We start from the raw sequence: 21,469 nt of genomic DNA, 5'->3' as shown, positions 1-21,469 counted from the left end.
CGTGGGAGGCAGGCACTCAAACCACTGAGCCACACCCACTCCTGCTCATTGGATTTCATGGTTTTATTCTGATAATCTCATCCCCTTCTGTCCTCTGCAGAGCCTGAAGTTTGCCTTTGAGAAATCTACCTACAGTCTACATCCCCTACAAATTCTCTTAAACCTGTGGAGAGATCAAGAAGTGTCCCTTCACCACTCCTCAGTGAGATGAGAAGAGCCCACGAATTTCCCCTCTTTCTGCTTGTGGGAAACACCAAATGCAATGCATGTCTCATGATGATGGAGGAGATTGTTGTTATGGGGGAAGGAGTGAGGTAGGGGGAGTGGAGGGTATATGGGGACCTCATATTTTTTTAATGTAACATTAAAATAATAACTAAAGACCAAAAAAAAGAAAAAATAAAGAAGTAACTAGCATATTAATTAGGATTTCCTGAGAGCCAGGAGATAAGCGAAAGTTATCCCATCACTTATTCTCCCCCTGCAAATTGAGTTTGACCTTCACTGTAAAACAGGCTTTGACCTCCCCTGCATTGGTTGGGACATTCCTGTGGGCTGTGGGATACCTGGCACTTTCTTAGCCCTTTCCCTGTCTTAGCTGTGGTAATGCCAGAGTCAGGGAACAGCTGCCCACTGACTGGCTGCCTTCCACTGACGCTCTTCATTCTGCCTTCTCCTCTGTCGTTGCCATAACAAATGATTTATTATTACAGCCATTTCAAAGGACGATGGAAGAAACGAACAGATAATCCTTACATCTATACAGCGTGTTTCAGTATACCAAATAATTCCAAGTGAATTTTCTCACTCGGTGCTCGTCCTAACCTTTTGAGACAGGGAGGACAGATATTATTATCCTGACTTTTCAGATTAGAAAACTGAGACACAGAAAAGCCAAGTGATTCTTTTTTTAATATTTTAAAAATGTAAAGTCAAAATGGATTTTTGGGATTAGGAGATGGAATAGGAGTTTGCTCCACTCATTGACCTGCTATTGCAGTACTTCAGGAATGGTGCACCAAAAAAACACAAAAATTCTGTCCCAGGGGAGTGGGTGTAGTCAAGTAGTTGGGTGCCCACCTCCTACCTGGTAGGTCCCGGGTTTGGTTCCCAGTGCCTCCTAAAGAAAACAAGCGACACAACAAGCAGACAGAGTGAGCAGACATCGAGCAGACACAGCGAGCAGACAGATGAGGGAGCCGTCTTTGCGGAGAGCGGGGGTGGGGATAAAAAAATGCTATCCCAAAAGTAATGAAGTAATGTCAGTACTATCCTAAAAAATAATATTTAATTTTGTCGTAATGTATTGTGTGGCTTCTCAAGTGTGCATTTCATCACCAAACTGTTATATATCAAAGTATTTTTCTATGATAAAAAGAAGTCAAATCAAATGGTTTTTCCTAGGTCACGTAATAAATAAATGACAGACCCAGGAACAGAGAGCAGGTAATGCAATGTTCTTTTCTTTCCTTGCACCATGCTTGAGTACAGTTTCTTTTTTCTCCTTTTTTTTTAAAGAAGATTTATATTACATAAATGTTACATAAAAAATACAGGGGATTCCCATATATCCCACCCCTCCCCCTTCCACATTTCCCACATTAACAACACCTTTCATTAGTGTGCTACATTTGTTACAATTCATGAGCACATATTGAAATGAAGCATTGCTACTAACTGTGGACTGTAGTTTACACTCTGCCCCACACAATTTTATAGATAATGACAAAATGTATAATGACCTGTATCCTCCATTGCAATGTTATACAAGACAAATCCAATGTCCCAAAAATGCCCCCAGGTTATACCTCTTCTTCCCTCTCCTCTCCTCAGAACTTCTGGTGGCCACTGCCTTTATACAAGTGATAAAAGTTCTTCATAGTATAATAAGTCTATAATAGAATAATAATGTCTACTTTAGTCCATTGTTCATTACCTAATCTTCAGGATCTTAGGATGGTGATGACCACTCTGTCTCTAATTAAAAGGGGACTTATTCCATGGGGCAAATGGGTGGAGCGATCTTGCTTGCAGTTGCAGACACTCTCTGTTCCTTGGGATGGGCGTTGTCCATCATCATCTCCTTGTTAGCTGTCCAGAGCGAGTCCAGTGAACTGGAGAGTAGGTGTCACAACTCTGCTGAGATTCAGGGCTCAACCAGCACATGAACAGACCAAAGATTTAAGTCTCTGAGACATATATTTAGCAAGTATAGTGTCACTAATAGGTTCACATAAAAGGGGTAGAAGAACCATGAGTAGGGAAACTATAAATGAGTCTTACTCTGTTACACAGGGGAGCATAAATTCCAAAGTAAGGTGTGCCAAATTCTTGAACTTGTCTGCCCTGCTTATAGTGTCTAGATGTCTGTAGAGTCCTCAGGATCCGCATTGTTTGAGACACTTTACTGTGGCAGTCAATGAGATCCTGCAGAGACGTGCATAAGCATAACCTCTGGAATGATCTCCCAATTCACTTTGACATCTCTTAGCCATGAAACTCATTTAATATTTCCCCCTTTTGGTCAAGGTCTTTTTTCCAGATGCATTGCTATTTGGTGCTTGATGATAATCCCTCGGTGCCAGGGAGACTCAACCAAGGAGTCATGTCCCATGCCAGGGGGTGGGGGAGAAGAGGAGAAGGTAGTGCATTGATATGCTGTGTTTGGCTTAAAAAGAGTCCACATTTTGCCAAGTGGGATCACCATCCACCATCCCAGGGTCCTTAGGATGGAAGAATAAAATATAGATTAGAGTGGACTTACTGGTATTCTACTATAGAGTTATTGTGACTCTAGCAATGAAAGAAACTATATCATTGATGTGGAGACAGTGGTCACGGGAGTTGCTGAGGGCAGGGAGAGGGAAGAAGAGGTGTGATATGGGGGCATTTTCAGGACTTGGAGTTGTCCTGAATGATGTTGCAGGGACAGATGCTGGACATTATATATCCTGTCATAACCCACTGAATGCACTGGGTGAGAGTGTAAACTACAATGTAAACTATAATCCATGCTGTGTAGCAGTGCTCCAAAATGTATTCATCAAATGCAATGAACGCGCCACACTGATGAAAGAATTTGGTGATGTGGGAAGAGTGGGGAGTGGTGTGGAGTGGGGGTATAGGGGATCCTCATATTTTTTAATTTACCATTTTGTATGATCTATGTATCTTTAAAAATACATTAAAAATCTATTTTTTAAAAAAACAGTCCACATTTGAGCAACAGGAACACTTTCAGGAGGTAACTCTTAGGCAATATAATACTAAGCAAAGTTTCAGTTGCTCAAGAAAAGGTTCATAAGTACAATCATCAGTATCAAGGGCCTGGTACTCCCCATGTGCTCAGGGCATTCTTGCCACTCAATTAGAGGCTATAGCAGGACTCCCCGGGATGGGAATTCAGTGTTCTTTTGGTTATTGAGTGGGTCTCCACCCACCGAGACAATGCCCATAAACACTTGAACATATTCATATGCATTAGAGGCATGTCCCAACTATACCCCTCCCCACACAGCCCCCCACCACTGATGCCCCACACCAGTGATCCTACTCTGCCACAGCTGTGACTCTTCTATGTTCCAAAACCTCTCCAAAAATGAAACCAACAAAATAACTGAGTAAAATTTAAAATAAAACAATAATAATTTTAAAAATAACAATAAAATACAGAAATAATAAAAAGTTTTTTTAATAAAATAAAAATTTTTTTGTACGTTACATCTTTAATCACTGTAAGATTTGTTGTCTTACACAGTTGAATCTTTAAAGCCTTATGCTGAGTGGAAAAAAAATTTAAAAAGCCAGAAACAAAAGGGCAAATAGTGCATGATTCCACTTACATGAAGCAAATTCATACAGAAAGAAATAGAGTACAGGTTATCTGGAACTAGGGGTAGAAGGGCATGGGGAGTTAATGCTTAATGAGTACAGAGTTTTCAATTGGAGTGATGAAAAAGATGTGATAATAAACGGTGGTCATAGTAGCGTAACATTATAAATGTAATTAATGCCACTGAAGTGTGCACTTAAAAATGATAAAAATTGCAATTTTATGGTATACAAATGTATTTATTATCATAATAAAAATTTTTAATTTAAAAAAAGATCTGTTCTCTTATATGGACAGTGACAATTTCTTCCATATATTCCCACAGTGTCTTTTTTTTTATCTTCAAAAAAGCTTTAAGTTAAGGAAAAGCCACATAGAAAATATAGGGGTTGGATACAGTTTCTTGATCTTGCATACACTCATTCATTCATTGAACAAACATTTCTTAAGCACCTACTGCTTGTCAGAACAGGCTATAAGGAAAATGAATTACTATGACACCACTTGCGTGAAATGTCCAGAAAAGGCAAATCTATAAAGACAGAAAGATGAGTAGTTGTCCAGGCCTGAGAGGAGGAGCAAGGGAGGGGGAGAATGGGAATAATTACTAAAAGGCACAATGCTTTTTTGGAGATAAGGAAAATGTTCTAAAATTAGATCGTGGGGATGGTTGCACAACTCTATGAATATACTAAAGCCACTGAATTGTACGCTTGAAATGAATGAACTCTATGGTATGCAAATTACATCTCAATAAATCTGTTAAAAAAATGAATGAAACGCAGTCTGTGGGCTCTAATGACTCACAGGAGTAGAGATACACTTGCAAAGAGAAAGACTGCAGCACTGTGCAAGAGGTGCCATTAACAGAAGCATGAAGTATGTGGAAACACCTATCAGAAGCAGAATTTCCCACACTCTTGGCTGGCACAGTACTGGAAAAGGTGGGGAGGCTTTCTAGTGGAGGGGACATTTGATCTGAGGCTTGAGATCTGAGCAGGGTTTTACCAGCAAAATATTTAAAAGCAAGGGACAATGCTTGCTGGAACCTCCACAAATCCTGTGACCTCCACAAATCCTATGCCCAAGCAGTTTCTGTAGGGGACCAAGCAGAAGAAGGTTCTGGAAGCCATTAGAAGAGGGAGAACCAGGGATTGTTCTTTGGCCTAAGTATTCATAGAAATCAATGTGAAGAACAATTCAAATGCAGAATGGGAGAGAAGTGCCAGGGTTCCTGCTTTCCAAGTAAAGGCTTTGGCCAGTCATAGCCAAGAGTCAGCCTGTTCCAACTCCTGGGTCTGCCACCCATCCTGCCACCCAGGTCTGGATCCTAGATTGACTTTGAGTACCAAGGGTAGATAAATACATGGTGGCAGACAGGTTGGAAAAAATGAGTTACAGTGTCTCCTGAGGAGGTCCAGGTAAAGGTGTCGCTTATTTCCCTGGGTCACCTGTCTCATATACCCAAGACTGCTTTTTCTAAAGAGGAAAAAAAAGAAAAAAGAAAAGGAAGGAAAAAATGAAGGAAGAGAAGGAGGAAGAAAAAATGGAAGGAAGGAAACAACAGAAAAAGCTTCAGTGGGAATGAGAGATCCCATTAAGGGTCAATACTCAAAATAGCCTTCCTCTTTTCTGCCTATCCAAACTCATTCTTTAGGCCTGCAAAGAGCTTTCTGGATTCCTGGGTGCCATTAATTTCTCCTTCTCTGTGCTCCTATGGAGCATCACTGGTCCATTGTTGATGGTACCCATGTCATCCTGCCCTGAATCCAGATTGCCTTCTCTCCCAGCTGTGAGGTTCCTGGGCACCTGCGCTGAATTTTATCCATCTCAGAACGTCCCTCAGAACCTCACATGCCGGTGCTCAGTCGGCCTTTGCTGAATAAGTGAATTTCTTCTGATGGTTCCATGTCTAATAATATACAGAGAAAAAGAGCCTCCCCGGCTGATCCTCCTGAAGCCTTTGCTAAGCATTCCTCCTCTTTTCTTAGGCAAGGGTGTGAGATGAGACCTGCAACCCATGACATTAATAAAGCACCTGGAGCACTTTCGCATGTGTCCGCTATATGAGAAAAAGCCCCATGAAATTTGACCATGCCTCTGATGAGAACCTTAGGCAAGCAGGATCTGGGATTAGACCAACACAGGAGAGAATCCTGGTTCTGTAGCCTTATCCCTAGTTCCTCCAAGCCGCTGCCTGGAAGGGACTGCGCACATTTTCTGTGCCTATTTCACCCATCTTATCGGCTCCCCTCCAGTCTCGCCCCTCTTTAGAACACTGCTCTGGGTGAATCTCCTGAACGCACAGCTCTGATCATATTACCCCTCAGCCCCCCAATCCCCTTTGGTCTCTGACAAGGCAAGCATCCATTATTCTTTGTTGAGGTTGTTTTCTTATCATTTTTGTATCCCACCAGTGCCTAACAGAGAGCCTTCTACCTCGCAGGTGCTCATTAAGTGTGGCTGTTCCCAAATCCACTCTTAATTTCAAAGTCATGCAAACAGAATATGCTTAAAGGGAGGGCATGCACATGTGTGGGGAGAAGGGGGAGAAATTAAATTGCTTTTCACTTTTTTATGATCCTCAACTGATTATTTCTTAGACTAAAAGTCCACATAATCAAGTGCTATTCAACCACTAAAAATCATTTATAGATTACTGTTCACAAACTTCAAAAAATCTTTTATAAAATTTTAGGTTAAAAAGAAATAAGTTTTAAGATGGGATATAAAGTGTGATCCCAGTTTTGGAAAAAAAAAAAAATAGAGGAAAGCATATGTCCTGGTTCGAGTCCTTTGTGGATCCCAAAAATCCTGTTCTTAAAGAGAACCCATTACTGTGTCTGTAAACCTATTGCATGTGGTGGGACCTCTTGGTTGGATTCAGTTAAGGGCCATTTTGACTAGATCAATTAATTCAGTTAAGAGCCTTCATCTGGATTGTGGGACACTTTGGCTTGAATTCAGTTGGAGACCTCTGATTGGAGTATTTCAGCGAGACATGACTCTCTTGCTGGAGTCTTTTATAAATGGGAGAAACATTCAGAGACACACAGAAAAAGAGAGCTGCCACTTTTACCCTGCCACGTGAGAGAGAACTGCAGGATCACCCACAGCTGAGCCTGGGGAGAAATGAGCCTGGAGGAGGCAGAGTCCAGCCGCCATTTTGCCTGGACAGTGGCAGGACTCCAGGATCTTCCAGCAGATGACTTTAGATGAGGCAGCATCTCTGATGATGCCTTGATTTGGACATTTTCACAGCCTCAGAACCATAAGATTTTACCCTAATAAATTCCCATTATAAAAGTCACCCCACTTCTGGTACTTTTGCATTGGCAGCCTTTAGCAAACTAAAACAGCATATACACTGAAAAGGATCCAGAAATTTAAATGCCAAGATGTTAACAGAATTATCTCTGAGCAGTGGGGTAATGGGTGTTTTTATTCTGTTTAGCTTATCTGTATTTTCTAAGTTTTATCAAAGGTGCAGGTTTTAAGAATTATTTTAAGTTTAAATAAATCATTTGTTTCACCATTGCCCACTGAGAAATTGTGAAATTCCCTGACCTGCTGTTCAACATTCGCTGAGATCTGGTCCACTTTCTTCCCAGCATCTCCACTTTCCACACCTCCGCACATAATTCTGCCCTCCAAAGTGAGCTGCTGGTCTCCACCTCATGGCTCTTACTTCATCTGGGCCATCATCACCACTTGCCAAGCACGAGCCACCATATGTTTGCCTTGACATAGAATGATGGCTGCAGTATATTGCTGACTGTGAAAAGCAGATCACAAACACATACACACATATCATATACATTCTATTTATGTAAAATTGTGCAAGAGCATGTGAATCCTGTTAAGGGCACTTATTATTTTTTAATAGTCCCCCTGTAACTGTTCATTAGAATGGGAATATATTCCAAATCAAGTTACAGAGCATGCATAAAATATAAAGTAGCAATTTACAAACAGGTAATAGTATCTTCATAATCAATACATGAAAATAATAAAATGACTAGAGAAGAAAACAGAAATGGCTGACTAGAGCACTGCCTTCTGTGCACCCCGCATGTCATGAGCACCACAAAAGACAGAAGATTGACTATGAAACACAGTAATCTGTGCAAGCCCACACAGACATATTTTTGGGGGACATATCATCATCCTGAATAGCATCACCACAGTTGACAAAACTTTCAGAACACTCTAGAGTGAGTGCATAATATTATCCACACGAAAGCAAGACTAAATATTATTGTGCACATTTCTGAATGAGAAAGCTATTTGTTCCACTGATGTTATTAAAGTAGTGGAAGAAAACTATTTCAAATTTGTACAATACCTAAATGCATTCTATTTCAATTCAAGGTATTATTTCATTCTACATACTAAAAATATACATGCTTTTAAGTGGTACCACTTGAGCAAAAATTAACCTCTCACTGTACACTTTGGACATACAAAAAGCAAAGATTTAACTGGACTATATTGTATAACATACTGCAAATCTCAACTATCAATATTGTCAAAATAATTATCCATGCCTGCTGGTGGATATGGTGGTAAAACTAGGTTGCCTTTCACTTACTGCAAATTTCTATACTATCAGCATTAAATCAGCATTGCTTAGGCAATAAAATGCTGCATAATCAGCTACTGGGAAATTTCATCAGTTAAACGACCCAGGATGCTCAACACAAGAGAGGCACTGCAGATGGAATTCCACCAATCTCTCTAGTTCCCACCGTGCCAGGCAAGATTGCTTAACATATGGCCCCATAACTATACCGCTACTATACCAGTCTTTTGTTTTTAAGGTAATTTCAATAATTTCTTATCTTCAATAATAAGCATTTCAATAATTCGTGCCCAGAAAAAAGTGCTCCTCTCTCTAATCAACTTCGATGTTTCCAAAAAAAATTTTTTTAAGTTTGCCAAACTAAGCAAACCTATTAAGGCTTTAAGAAGGTGACTTCCAGAATAATGGGAAATGTTTAAGATCTCAAAATCCTGCTATGTTTATAGGGCAATTCTTAAGACTTGTGGAAACATAAACTGCGCTGAGATAAAAGTGTATTAATAATAAGCTACTCTGTGGCAAAATGGCAGCTGATTTCTAAGGTCTCCTTAGTTTGATTTGATCAAGATCAATAGGCCTGAGCATCAAGTGATCAGGTTCTACTATGTCCTATAGTGACAGGGCTACCATAATGAAAAGGAAACAATAATCGAGGAAGCCAAACATCCAGTTTATTAAACTAAGGCTAGGAAGGCCTGCAGTCCTTTGGGACAAGTGAATGATTTTATAAAGCTGAAATCAAAAGACTGAAGACATGGAAAAATTCACAAGTATGAGCAAATCATAAAACATAAAGGGGACCACAAGGATTAGAACTATATTTAAATCTCACGCCTGGGAAATGGACTCTACACAGCTAGGGGAGGAGAGAAATGCCTTCTGTGTCCTGACAGCACTGCACCTTTGACTCATTTCCAGTGGCTGGTGGAACTTGAGTAGGAACCATATTGTTGCTTGGAGACATGTCCTTTTCACGTCGGTCTGACATTGCTTCTGAGAAACAATGCAGTAGATCTCTGTCTCTGAAAAACAGCTTCTACACTTGTAGAGTCTAGGGCAGATGTCTCAGTGAGTTGGGAAAGCACTGGCTTCATCCGTAGGGGCTGCCCTGATGTAAATCACTGGGATTGCCCACAAATTGGTAACAATGTTACTAAGAGCATCGCCTCTCCGTTTTCAGCCATCGCTCAGCATTTGTATATGTGTGATGTTTAGCAATGTCACAAACCAGTAAGGCACCTACGCTCCATGATAATCTGCTGTTAGAGCCTGGTATCACTCTTGCCCTGCCGTGTCCCACATCTGTGCCTTTATTCTTTTCCCATCAACCTGGATACTTCTCACTACAAACTCTACACCAGTGGTACTCCTTCTTCCCAATTAAACCCATCTTGAGTGATTCCAGACAGGAGATTACTCTTTCCAACGCCAGAATCTCCAATAAGGACAGTTTTGTAACCGTATACGTTGTCACAGCTGCTCATTGTATGGCCAAGGATGAAGGGGCGGAAGCAGCAGTTGAATCGGTGGGACCAGGGCAAGGGGACTTATTTTGAAAGAGTAAGATTTCAAGCGAGGCATACTTTCATTTTCATGTTTATCCTATTTTGTGTAATTGACATAAAAAGAACTTGATGACACCTACCACTTGAAAGAGAGATTGAGATTTGCATAAAAATTTTTATGCATTCTTCAAATCTTCCTTGAAACCATTTCCAAATTTGCCAGAAGTTGTGGGCAAGCCAAAAGCTACCCACACACACACACACCACATACTCACTGCACTTAGTATACGGATTCTAAAAGTGCTGGAGAGAGGCAAGCTGAGGTCTGGCAGGTCTGAGGTTGCCCCAGAGTGTGAGAAGCCAGAGATAAAAGGTTTGTGCCCTTGAAAAGGCTCACATATGATGCTTGAAATGCAATAACTTGAGTTCTTCAACCATAATCTTTAGTTGTACTTTGCTTGGTTCCTAGCCGCCAGCCTTTACTCACAGCTAAATGATCAGGTCCACGAAATCATCAAAGCCAAAGGAATGATGACAAGTAGAAACTGTTTGGTGCAACAGTGGGTGTGACTTTCTCCATTCAGGCTCTGCCTTCAACTTCCAAAAAATATCCTCTTGGAAAAATCTATTACTCATGAAAATGAAAATGAAGAGGAGGTGTTTTCCTGAGGAGGATTTCCTGCTTTGAAAAGTCTCTACCCCTCTTCCGAGGCCAGAGAGAGATGATTCCACAAGAAAGCTGACTTAATGACTTAACCCTGATTGCATGAATTCTATTCACTCACAATAAAATAATAATAAAAACAACTTATAATAAAATTACCTGAATGGCAAGGTTTCAGTAGTCTGTGACTGAAAATAAGCATTAACACACCCCGAAGGTCTGAGATCCTACTTCTCATGCAAGCCTACCAGACCCTTGCAGAGTCTCTCTCCCAGAGTGCTTTCAGAATTCCCAAAGCTCTTCCTCACACGTGCATGAACCAGTCTGTGCTGCTAGGGCCAGCCAAGCCAGCTGGTGCAAGCTCCAATTGCTGCCCCAGTGTTGGCGAGGGTGAGACTCTCCTCACTAGATTCTCAGTGCCAATTTATTCCTGCCAAAAAATGTTACAAAGTCACATTCACGCCAAATGGGGTGTTTAGGCCCAGAGTGTGGCAGAGTTTAGTAAAAGAGCTCTCTCGATTTACACTCAGGGTCCTTCTTGGTCCCAGGATGCCCCCATATCTGCAGAACGGTTGGTTTAGGGCAGCTTCTGGTAGCAGGTGACACATGGGACCGGAGTCAGTCAATATCAGTGACCTTGGCCCCTATAACTGAGCCCAGCCCATCATGCCAGACTCCTTTCTTCCTCAAAGTGAATCTTCTTGGGTGGGGGAGGGATGCCATCAATCACTTGAAATCTGGCTTTTCCTCTGCTCTAGTCCATCACCGTTGTCTGGGAATGGTGAACAGAATTCAAGCCTTTTTCCCAGAAAGCGTGTCAGCCCCACTGTGATGCAATGGGCAAGCAAATACTTGCAGGGAAAGGTGTTGCCTAGCTCTACTGACTGGATTTTTTGGGATCTCACCTTTTGTCCAATATTCCTGCCTGGACTCTCAATTCTATTTGATTTATTTGTCTATATGTCATATATGATCTAGACATGTCTGTTTTGACACTGGGAAACGTGAGCTCTTCATCTTTGTCTTTTTCAAGGTTATTTTGGCTATAAAGGGGCCCTTGCATTCCAATATGAATTTAGGATCAATTTGTCAATTTCTGAAAAAAAGTCAGCTGGGATTTTGAAAGCAATTATATTGACTCTGTAGTCACCTTCACTTTTGAAGAATATTTTCTCTGGTTATAGAATTCTAGATTGGCCATTTTTTGCTTTTGTTTTGGTTTTGTTGTTGTTGTTGTTGTTATTGTGTTTTTTCCTAGCACTTTAAAGATCTTATTCCCTTATTTCCAGGTTTTTCCTTTTTCTCTTGAGAAAACTCATCAGTTGCTCATTTAAAAGTAGTTGTACTTTTTCTCCAGTTGCCTCTATGATTATATTTTTGTCTTTAGTTTTCAGTAGCTTTCTATAATGTGCCTAGATGTAGTTTTCTTTGTATTTATCTGGCTTGGCATTGTGGTGTTTCCTATATCTGTGACCATATATCTTTCGTCAGCTTTTTAAAAATCCCCAGCCATTATCTCTAGAGCACTCTTTCAGCCTTCACTACCACCACCACATTTTCTTCTCTCCTACAGGAGCTCCAGTTACATGTATAATTGATTTCTTCACTGTGCTCTATATGTCTTTTATATAATTTTCTGTGCTTTCTACCCTTTACCTCTCCATTTTTTATTCTGGGTATTTTCTTTTGACATATCTTCTCATCCATTAATTCTCTCTTTATCTATTCCAAATCTTCTGTTAAACTCATCCAGTGAGGTGCTCAATCACTGAGCTACATCTTCTCCCCAATGAGAGTTTTTCATTTGTTTGTTTTTAGGAGGTAGCAGGGATCAATCCTGAGACCTTGTACTTGGCAATCAGGCACTCAATCAATTGAGCTACATCCACTCCCCCATCCATTAGTTCTTTTTTTTTTTTTAAGATTTATGTTATTTCTCTCCTCCCCCCTCCCCACCGCCGTTGTCTGCTCTGTTGTGTCCATTCACTGTGTTGTCTTCTTGTCCACCTGCATTCTCAGTGGCACCGGGAATCTGTGTTTCCTTTTGTTGCATCATCTTGCTGCATCAGCTCTGCATGTTTGCAGCACCACTCCTGGGTGGGCTCTGCTTTTTTCGCATGAGGCGGCTCTCCTTGCAGGGTGCACTCCTTGTGCGTGGGGCTCCCCTACGCGGGGGAACCCCTGCCTGCATGGCATGGCATTCCCTGTGTGTGGCAGCACTGTGCATGGGTCAGCTCACTACATGGGCCAGGAGGCCCTGGGTTCAAACCCTGGAACTCCTATATAGTAGGCAGTCACTCTACCAGTTGAGCCACATCTGCTTCCTCATCCATTAGTTCTTAATTTCAATATTGTACTCTTCAGTTCTAGAATTTCCATTAAATTATTTTTTATTGCTTCCAGTTCTTTGCTGAAACAATCTTGTCCTTGGTTTACTTGAATACATTTAGCATAGTTACTTGAAATATGTCTAATAACATCATTATCTGCATTCTTGTTTTATTTGTTTCTATCATCTCTTAATTTTCATTTATTTTTATCAATTTATTTTGTCTCCCTATAGGCTAACTTTCACTGAGTTCCAGACATCCTATTTGAAAAATTATAAGAACAATTTCAGTCTTAGAATAATATTATCTTCTTCCAAGTAGGATTTGTATTTGCTTCCGAAAAGAGCTGACAATCCCAGATCACCTTAATCCAATTGTAGGTAGAGATCATTCAAAGCTGGTTTGTGGTCCCTGAAGGCAATTCTATTTATGGGTGACCATCACTCTTAGCAAGTAGCATTTTGACATCCCAATCAGAAGCTTGGCAGGAAGGTTACCAGGCTTCCTCTTTGGCGGGACCTGAATACATATTTTGTTGCCCATTTACAGTCATATAAATTTGTGGGAAGTTCTGCATGACTTCTCAGGCTCCCAACATTTCAGTAACTTTTCTGGAGTTAGCATTCTGCCTGAGTTTTAATCTCTGAGACCTTTGCCCAGTAATTATTCCAGCCTTATTATCTCTCCCATATCTTCAACAACAACCACAAAAAAATTTTTTTTCATATTTGTGCAGCTTTACTAATTCTTCTCAGTGAATGACTCATTTAAAAGGGAGCAACTGTTCCCGCCTTCATACAGGACAATCTTGCACATATTCACCAGCTTCTCAAGAATGCCAGATAAATCACTGAAGTCTACTATTGGAAGTAGAGTCACACCTACGACGCAGGGTGTGTGAGGATTGAATGAGATAACCCAGATAAAACTTAGTGAGTTTTGTAATGGTCATGTTTCCCTATTTGTTCCAGTCTCTAGAAAGTTCAGAGCCAAATTTGGACACTTCTAGCAATTTCTGATTCAGAACTCTAATGATATGTTCTTTGTGGAACAACCTTAGCTCAACTTCATCATGCTGTCTGTGTTCCCGGTGTTTCATCTGATTTCTGTAAATCTTGTTGTATTGCATGTATCTTTAGAAGTCATTCTACAGCATTTTGATATGAGATGAGACATAAATAAGTGATAGAATATTTTTTAAGATTTATTTTTATTTATTTCTCTCCCCTTCCCTCCTTGCCCCCAGTTGTCTGCTCTCTGTGTCCATTCGCTGTGTGTTCTTCTGTGTCCACTTGTATTTTTGACAGCGGCACCCAGAATCTGTGTCTCTTTTTGCTGTGTCATCTTGCTGAGTCAGCTCTCCGTGTGTGCGGTGCCACTTCTGGGCAGGTTGCACTTTTTTCGCACTGGGTAGCTCTCCTTATGGGGCGCGCTCCTTGCACGTGGGGCTCCCCGGCGGGAGACACCCCTGCATGGCAGGGCACTCCTTGAGCACATCAGCACTGCGTGTGGGCCAGCTCACCACCCAGGTCAGGAGGCCCTGGGTTTGAACCTTGGATTTCCCATGTGGTAGGCAGATGCCCTATCTGTTGGGCCAAACCAGCTTCCCTGATAGAATAATTTAAGTAAAAGTTTCTTGAGCTGCTATATGCTACATCTGTGACGGAAAATACTGATAACAGCATTTGATTGAGCCACTTCCTGAGTAACAGCCATACAGTTAGGGACTTTAAGGTCCCTTACCTCCTCATGCTACCGGCCGACGTCCTTGCTCATCCTCCAAGGTCTAATCCAAGGATCCCCTCCCTCGGAGGGCTTTCCCTGTCTCCCCACATGGATGTTTCTCCTTCCTCTGATTTCTCCCAAACTTCACGCTCTTGACTGGCACTGATCACTTTGAGCCTTATGTTGCCGGACAATGACTTGCCCTACCTCCTTCATTTTCTTTATATGCTTATAACCTCCCCATTGCCTACAAAGAGAACTTGCCTCGAATTGAATTAATTTTTAACAAATTTACTGAAATATAATTGACATGCAATAATTTAAAATGTACAGTTTGATCAGTTTTGACATACATATACACTCATAAAACCATCACCACAATCAAGATAAAATTTGAATAAATCCACCCAAATTTGTTTCTCCATTCACCTGTTAATGGACATTTAGGTTATTTCAAGTGTCAAATAGTCTAACTGACTATTACAAATGAAGCTGTTATGAACATTCATGTACAAAGTCTTTGTATGGACAAAGTTTATTTTTCCTCTTGAGTAAATACCTAGGAGGGGATGTCTGGATCAAATGGTAGATGTTTGCTTAACTTTAAAAAAAAAATGGACAAATCATTTTCCAAACTGTACCATTTTATGTTCCCACCAGCATGTATGCGAGGTTCAGTTCCTCCACGTCCTCCCCAACATTTGGTATGTTCAGTCTTTTTAAATTTAGCCATTCTAACAGGTACGAAGTGGTAGCTCATTGTGGTTTTAATTTTCATTTACCTAATGACTCATGATGTTGAGTATCTTCACATGTGCTTTATTGCCATCTGTACATCTTCTTTGGTGAAGTGTCTGTTCAAATCTTTTGCCCATTCATTGCTGTTTACTTATTATGGAGTTTTAAGTATCCTTTATATTTTCTGGGAACAAGTCCTTTATCATATATAAGATTTGCAAATATTTTCTCCCAACTTATGACTAGTCTTTACATTTTCATTTTTGAAGAGCTGAGGATTTTAATTTTGATGAAGTCTAATTTATAAATTTGTTCTTTTATGAGTCATGCTTTGGATGTCATATCTAAGAAATCTTTGTTTAATTGAAAGCCACATAATCTTCCAGGTTTTTTTTTTTTGAGAAGTTTTATATCTTTAGGTTGTACGTTTAGATTTATGATCCACTTGAGTTAATTTTTATATATGGAGTGAAGTATGGATCCAAGTTAAATTTTTTTGGCCATGTGGACATCAAATTGTTATGGCATTTGTTGAAAAGACTGTTCTGTCTCCACTGAATTGCCTTTGTATTTTTGTGAAAAATCAGTTGTTTATGTATGCATGTGCATCTTACCCTGGACTTTCTACGCTGCTCCACTGATAGTCACAGCTCCACACTATCTTGATTGCCATAGCTTCACGTGTCTTGAAATTAGATAGCATTAACCCTCCAATTTTGCTTTTCTTTTTCAAAGTTTTTTGGCTCTTCTAGGTCTTTTGCATTTCCATATGACTTTTTAAATAGGTTTGTCAATTCCTACCCCTCAAAAAAAGTCTGCTGGAATTTTTAAGTGATTACATCAAATTTATAAATCAATTTGGGAAAAATTGACAACTTAATAATATTGAGTCTTCCATCCTAGGAAAATGGTATACAGGTATATATGAATAAGTTGCAGTTTTCAGTGTAGAGATTTTTACATCTTTTGTCAGATTTATCCTTAAGTATCTCAAATTTTTTATGCTATTGTAAATAGTATTTTTTATTTCAAAGTTTGATTATTCATTGCTAGTATATAGAATACCACAGATGTTTGTATATTGATCTTGTATCTGCAAATTTGCTCAACTTTCTTATTAGTCCAAGCAGCTTTTGTGTAGATTCCATCAGCTCTTTCTACTTAATTGAGCCTGTCATCCGTGAATAAAGATGTTTTATTTCTCTGCTTCTCATCTATATGGATTTAATTTCTTTCTGAACAGAATGGAGGCTTACTGGTTCTGGAAGTATAGAGATCTCAGTTTTAATGACGATCCGCCATAACATACTGTTTAACCTTTGGAAGTCACTTTCTTTGTACTTCAATTTCCTTCAAAAAATGATCTGTACATTCCATAAGATCATCTGTATGTTCCCTCCCAGTTCTAACATTCCCTGAAACTAGGAATGCATTCTGAAAGGTGTTAGCAATCTTATAATCCACAGCTTCCTGCCTCCAGGCTTCTGAGTCCTACCCAATTCCCGTTAAGATATTGACTCATTGTCCTCATGGCAGTCTGGCTGAACTGGAGAGGGTCGCCTTTGCTCTTTACAAATTTCCAGTGAACTGGGGAAGTGTCTGTAGTCATTCTTTCACCCTTTGCTGTGCCGCCTCCATGGGCAAGAAGCTCTTCTACAGAGCAGGGTGGCTTACCTGTTTTCAAGTAAAGCCCCAACACCCTTGACGCACAGATTTTGCTGAGGGCCACATACAAATAAAAAGTAATTTCCTTTAGTTTATTTTTCTTTAATTTTCCTTTAACCATATTCTTTTCTCTTGCTCTAAAATTCAGTCCTTATCAATAATGTAATGTTAAACTGTCCTCAGAGCGGGTGGGATGGAGTGAGGCAGCCTAAAAAGCTGGAAAAGACATAGTCCTGTCCTCCAGGAACGTAAGAGCAGAGCGGGAAATGGTCCTCAGGCAGGGAACAGGCAGACAAAGTTACACGGGATTATGTTGGAGGAGGCCTGAATCCCTGAAAACAGGAAGTTTGGACATCCCTAAGCCATGGTGGAAATGAGGAATAGAGCAGACATTTTTTTTATTCTTTTGGGTCACCCAACATCGGGACACCATTTCTCTGTTTGGAAGATCCTTCTTGTTCTAAGAAGGATCCGGCTTCCCATCAGAGAGAAGCCTTGTCCAGCCTCCTTGGCTTCCAGGGCAGGAGGCATCACCCAGGACCGCCCCATCAGGAGGCTTCAACTCATACGCTGAATCCAAAGCTGGTGATGTAGGGCTCATGCAGACTCCTTTCTGGCAATTGGAAGCAGAGCAGCAGCTACATCAGTCCCCAGAGACAGTGATAACACATCCAGTTTCTAGAATCTAGAATCATCCGTTTTAACCCTTTCATTTGACAGATGCAGAAATTGAAGCTCCGAAAGGGGAAGTGTCTTATCCAAGGTATAGCAGCTGATAGTACTCAGACCTGATAGGTCAACTTGAGATGTTTTTCTCTTGCCACTTCAGTTTGTTGGAGATACAAGGTTTAGACCCATGTAAAACCAGAGGTTAAACACAGATGCCGTAAAGTTAAGTTGTACCAGTAAGTGAGTGGTTAGTGCTACAGCCTGACAGAAAGTCTCACCACTTTCCCTTCCAGGCAGAATCACTGCTATGGCCTGAGTCTTTCTTTGTTGAGTATGTTCTATGTGCTGGGCATTCCATTTAGCAGCAAAGTAAGGTGATTAAGAGCATGGTTGGGGAGGCAGACTTGGTCCAGTGGTTAGGATGTCCGTCTACCACATGGGAGGTCCGCGGTTCAAACCCCGGGCTTCCTTGACCCGTGTGGAGCTGGCCCATGCGCAGTGCTGATGTGCGCAAGGAGTGCCCTGCCATGCCACGAAGGGGTGTCCCCACGTAGGGGAGCCCTATGTGCAAGGAGTGCGCCCCATAAGGAGAGCCGCCCAGCGCGAAAGAAAGTGCAGCCTGCCCAGGAATGGCGCCACACACACGGAGAGCTGATAAAGCAAGATGATACAACAAAAAGAGACACAGATTCCCGTGCCGCTCATACGCAAGAAGCAGTCACAAAAGAACACACAGCGAATGGACACAGAGAGCCGACAATGGGGGCGGGGGGAGAAAAAAATAAAATAAAAAAGAGCATGGTTGTCCAGTCTACTTACCTACATTCAAATTTTACCTCCACCATTTTCAGCTGCATGAACTTGAGCAAGAAACTTTACCTTTCGGATCTTCAATCACCTAATGGGAATGATAATGGCACCTATCTTATCATGCTGTGAGAATTAAAGGAGCAGAAACCTGTAACACACTTATGTTCCTGGCATATAGGTAGTGCGTGTGCATATTAACTATTGTAATCTCATTCCGTCCTCAACCAGTCCGGTATGGTTAGTAGCATGATCCCCATTTTACAGATGAAGAAACTGAGGATGGTTATGTCATTTGGCTAAGACAGTAAGGGTAATAAGTGAGAGAGTCAGTATTTTCACCAGATTTCTATGAAGCCAAAGCTCTTTTTTTCCCTACTCCTGTGTTTCTAAAGACAAGATGCCATTACTGTGTAGAGTGGGAAAGTACATAGGGCTTGCCCACATTCAAATCTTAGTTGTGCCCTCTCTGAGCTGTAAAACCTTGGACTAATTACTTACTCTCTCTGAGCACAATACCACTTGAAGACTGGTAATAATTCTACCTACCTCACAGAGTTGTTTTGAGAGTTAAATATTGTAATGTATGTGGAGTACCTAGGACAATGACTAGCATATGGTGACAACTTATTAAATGACAACAATTATTTTAATTATTGTCATTGGACGTGGCAACAGTAAACTCTTCTTTATGAAGTTTTCTCTGAACCTTCAACCTGGTTTGACCTCTCCCCTGCTGAATTCTCTATTATTCATACCATAATTTGTCACGTGAAGAAGACACAAATAAATGACTTGGAGGAGGAGATAGGCTCTGGAGGAAAAAGGAATAGGCAGGTAGACATTAGTAACAAGTCCATGGAAACACATTACCTGGAGGCCAAGTCTTCCTGTAGTCCAAACTTTCAGAAGAGTCAAAAACTGCTTTCCAGGAAACAAGTGGAGGAGCTTCCTCCTCTGTTGTTGTATGGGTCAGCCTCAGCCATGCCCATCTGGAAGGCTTGTGTCTTTGGCAGGTAAAACGAGCCTCTTCTGTACCATCTGACTACTCCTTAAGGGGGAGGTTCTAATTTTAGCACTGAGTTCAGTAGGTTGGCTTCTTGACTTTATTCCTTGAGAGTTGGAGCCAAGTTTTTGGTCAGAGCCAGTCAGAGAGTACCAGGAGATATGCAACTGGAAAATTTGATAGAAGAGGGATGATATGGGGGTGAAATCTGATAGAAATGGGTGATAATTGGGGTATGCAAAAGAAAATTGCCTTGTTTTCAAAGGGACATAAATGGCCATCCCTTCCATCGTCCTGAAAAGTGGATATAATCATCCTTTATTACAGAGGAAGAAACTAAATCCCAAAAAAGGTTAACCTTATGCCCCAAACCACTCAGGTAATAAGGATTGACTCTTGATTTGAGCCAAAGGCAAAAGACCAGAAAAAAATACACCTAAATATTTAAAAGTGGTAATCTATGGGTAGAAGGATGATGGATAATTTTCATTTCCTTCTTTATGTTTTTCTATATTTTCCAAGTTTTCTCTATTAGGTGCTTATTACTTACATAATCAGAAAAAGAAAGCAACAATGTTATTTAAACTATAACGGTGGCCAGGCTGCGACCTAAGAGCAGAAACTAGAGGCAATCAGGAGAGCTGCCTGTAGGAGCTGGGAATCAGCGTCAGTCTGTTGCTCCTGAATTGGCAAAACTAAATAATAAATCTGAGCGTACAGTTCACACTGAGGTGGAGGAAAAAAGAAACCAGCCCAGTCAAAATTTCTGGCTCCTCAGAACCCAGGGAAGCTCAACCTGTTAGGGACCTAAAAAGTGAATAATGCCTTAATGGTCAGAAAGACAAGAACTTGATCCAGGAACAATCTAAACTCTAGGGCTGGACAGAATCCAAATTGGCAGGACCTCTAGTTGGCTCATACTCTTCCTTGGGCAAGGCTCTGTAAGGACACTTTGTACCTGGGTGTTCTTAACTCTTGTAACACACCCTAGTGCACATTTTAATCTGTGATGCAATCAAGCCCCTCACACAAGAGTATGGGAACCTGGTATGAGAAAGGAAGGAGGGGTACAGAGAGGCCAGTGACTGAAGCCAATGAGGCAAAAGCCGAAATGGCCTTCAGCCCTCATTTCATCACAGTCCCTTTATTGTCACGGGCTCAGTGAGGTCGGTGACTTAAGAGATAGAGCTGAGAATGAACTCAGCAGGAGAGAGAATACCCAGTTCCTACTTGCAGCATTCTTCCCCAGAGGAGTAAAAGGGCCCTCGTGAAAAGAGCTTCCACCAAGCCTTCTCCTCCTCAAGCATTTTCAAACTCCAAGCAGATATTAGTTAAAGAAAACTTTATTTGTAAAAAACACATTTGGTCATGTAGGGTCCTATAGCTGGAAGGTTTACAAGCATGGGGTGGGACGGTTAGGTAATTGTAAGACAAGTCTATAGTTCCACATGAAAGCTTTGCCTATGTCCCATGCAAAGTAGCTATTGGTTCAATTTCAAATATCTGACAGAGCACTGGTGTTTAATAAATAAAAATGAAGAAAACTCCTAGCCACTCGTCTGAAATTTAGAAGATTTGCCGTCTAAAAATACATCACCTCTTCAAGTCAGGTTATAAATATAATCCTTGAATTTTTTTTTAAGTTCCATCATTCAAGTACAAAAATAAATTAATTAAATAGCAAAATAAATAAATAGATTGAACTAATAAAGATACCCAACAGTAGAAAAGATATTACAAAAATGTTATAAAATCATGGTCTAAATTAAGATTGGAACACATGAAGACAACCACAAGGAGGAACTAAATAATAAGGAAATAATATCCATGGTGACCAGCACTAAGTTCTATGGCGGAGAGATGGTGGTTTACTATCCTGCCCCAGCTAGAACTGCAGAGGGGGGCTCCCAGCCAGGAATACGCTCAGCTGTGCCGTCACTTTCCTC

General features: G+C 40.8%; 1 pseudogene; it reads right to left on the bottom strand.

Moving 5' to 3' along the window:
• Positions 1-9,270: 9,270 nt before the first annotated feature.
• On the bottom strand, positions 9,271-9,898 carry LOC101436940 (ras-related protein Rab-11A pseudogene; annotated as a pseudogene).
• Between the last annotated feature and the right edge of the window lie 11,571 nt (positions 9,899-21,469).

This window comes from Dasypus novemcinctus, chromosome 13 (genome assembly GCF_030445035.2).
Source record: "Dasypus novemcinctus isolate mDasNov1 chromosome 13, mDasNov1.1.hap2, whole genome shotgun sequence".
Classification (NCBI taxonomy): Eukaryota; Metazoa; Chordata; class Mammalia; order Cingulata; family Dasypodidae; genus Dasypus; species Dasypus novemcinctus.
Note: the sequence above shows the minus strand (reverse complement) of the source record. Positions and strands in the feature narration are given on the sequence as shown.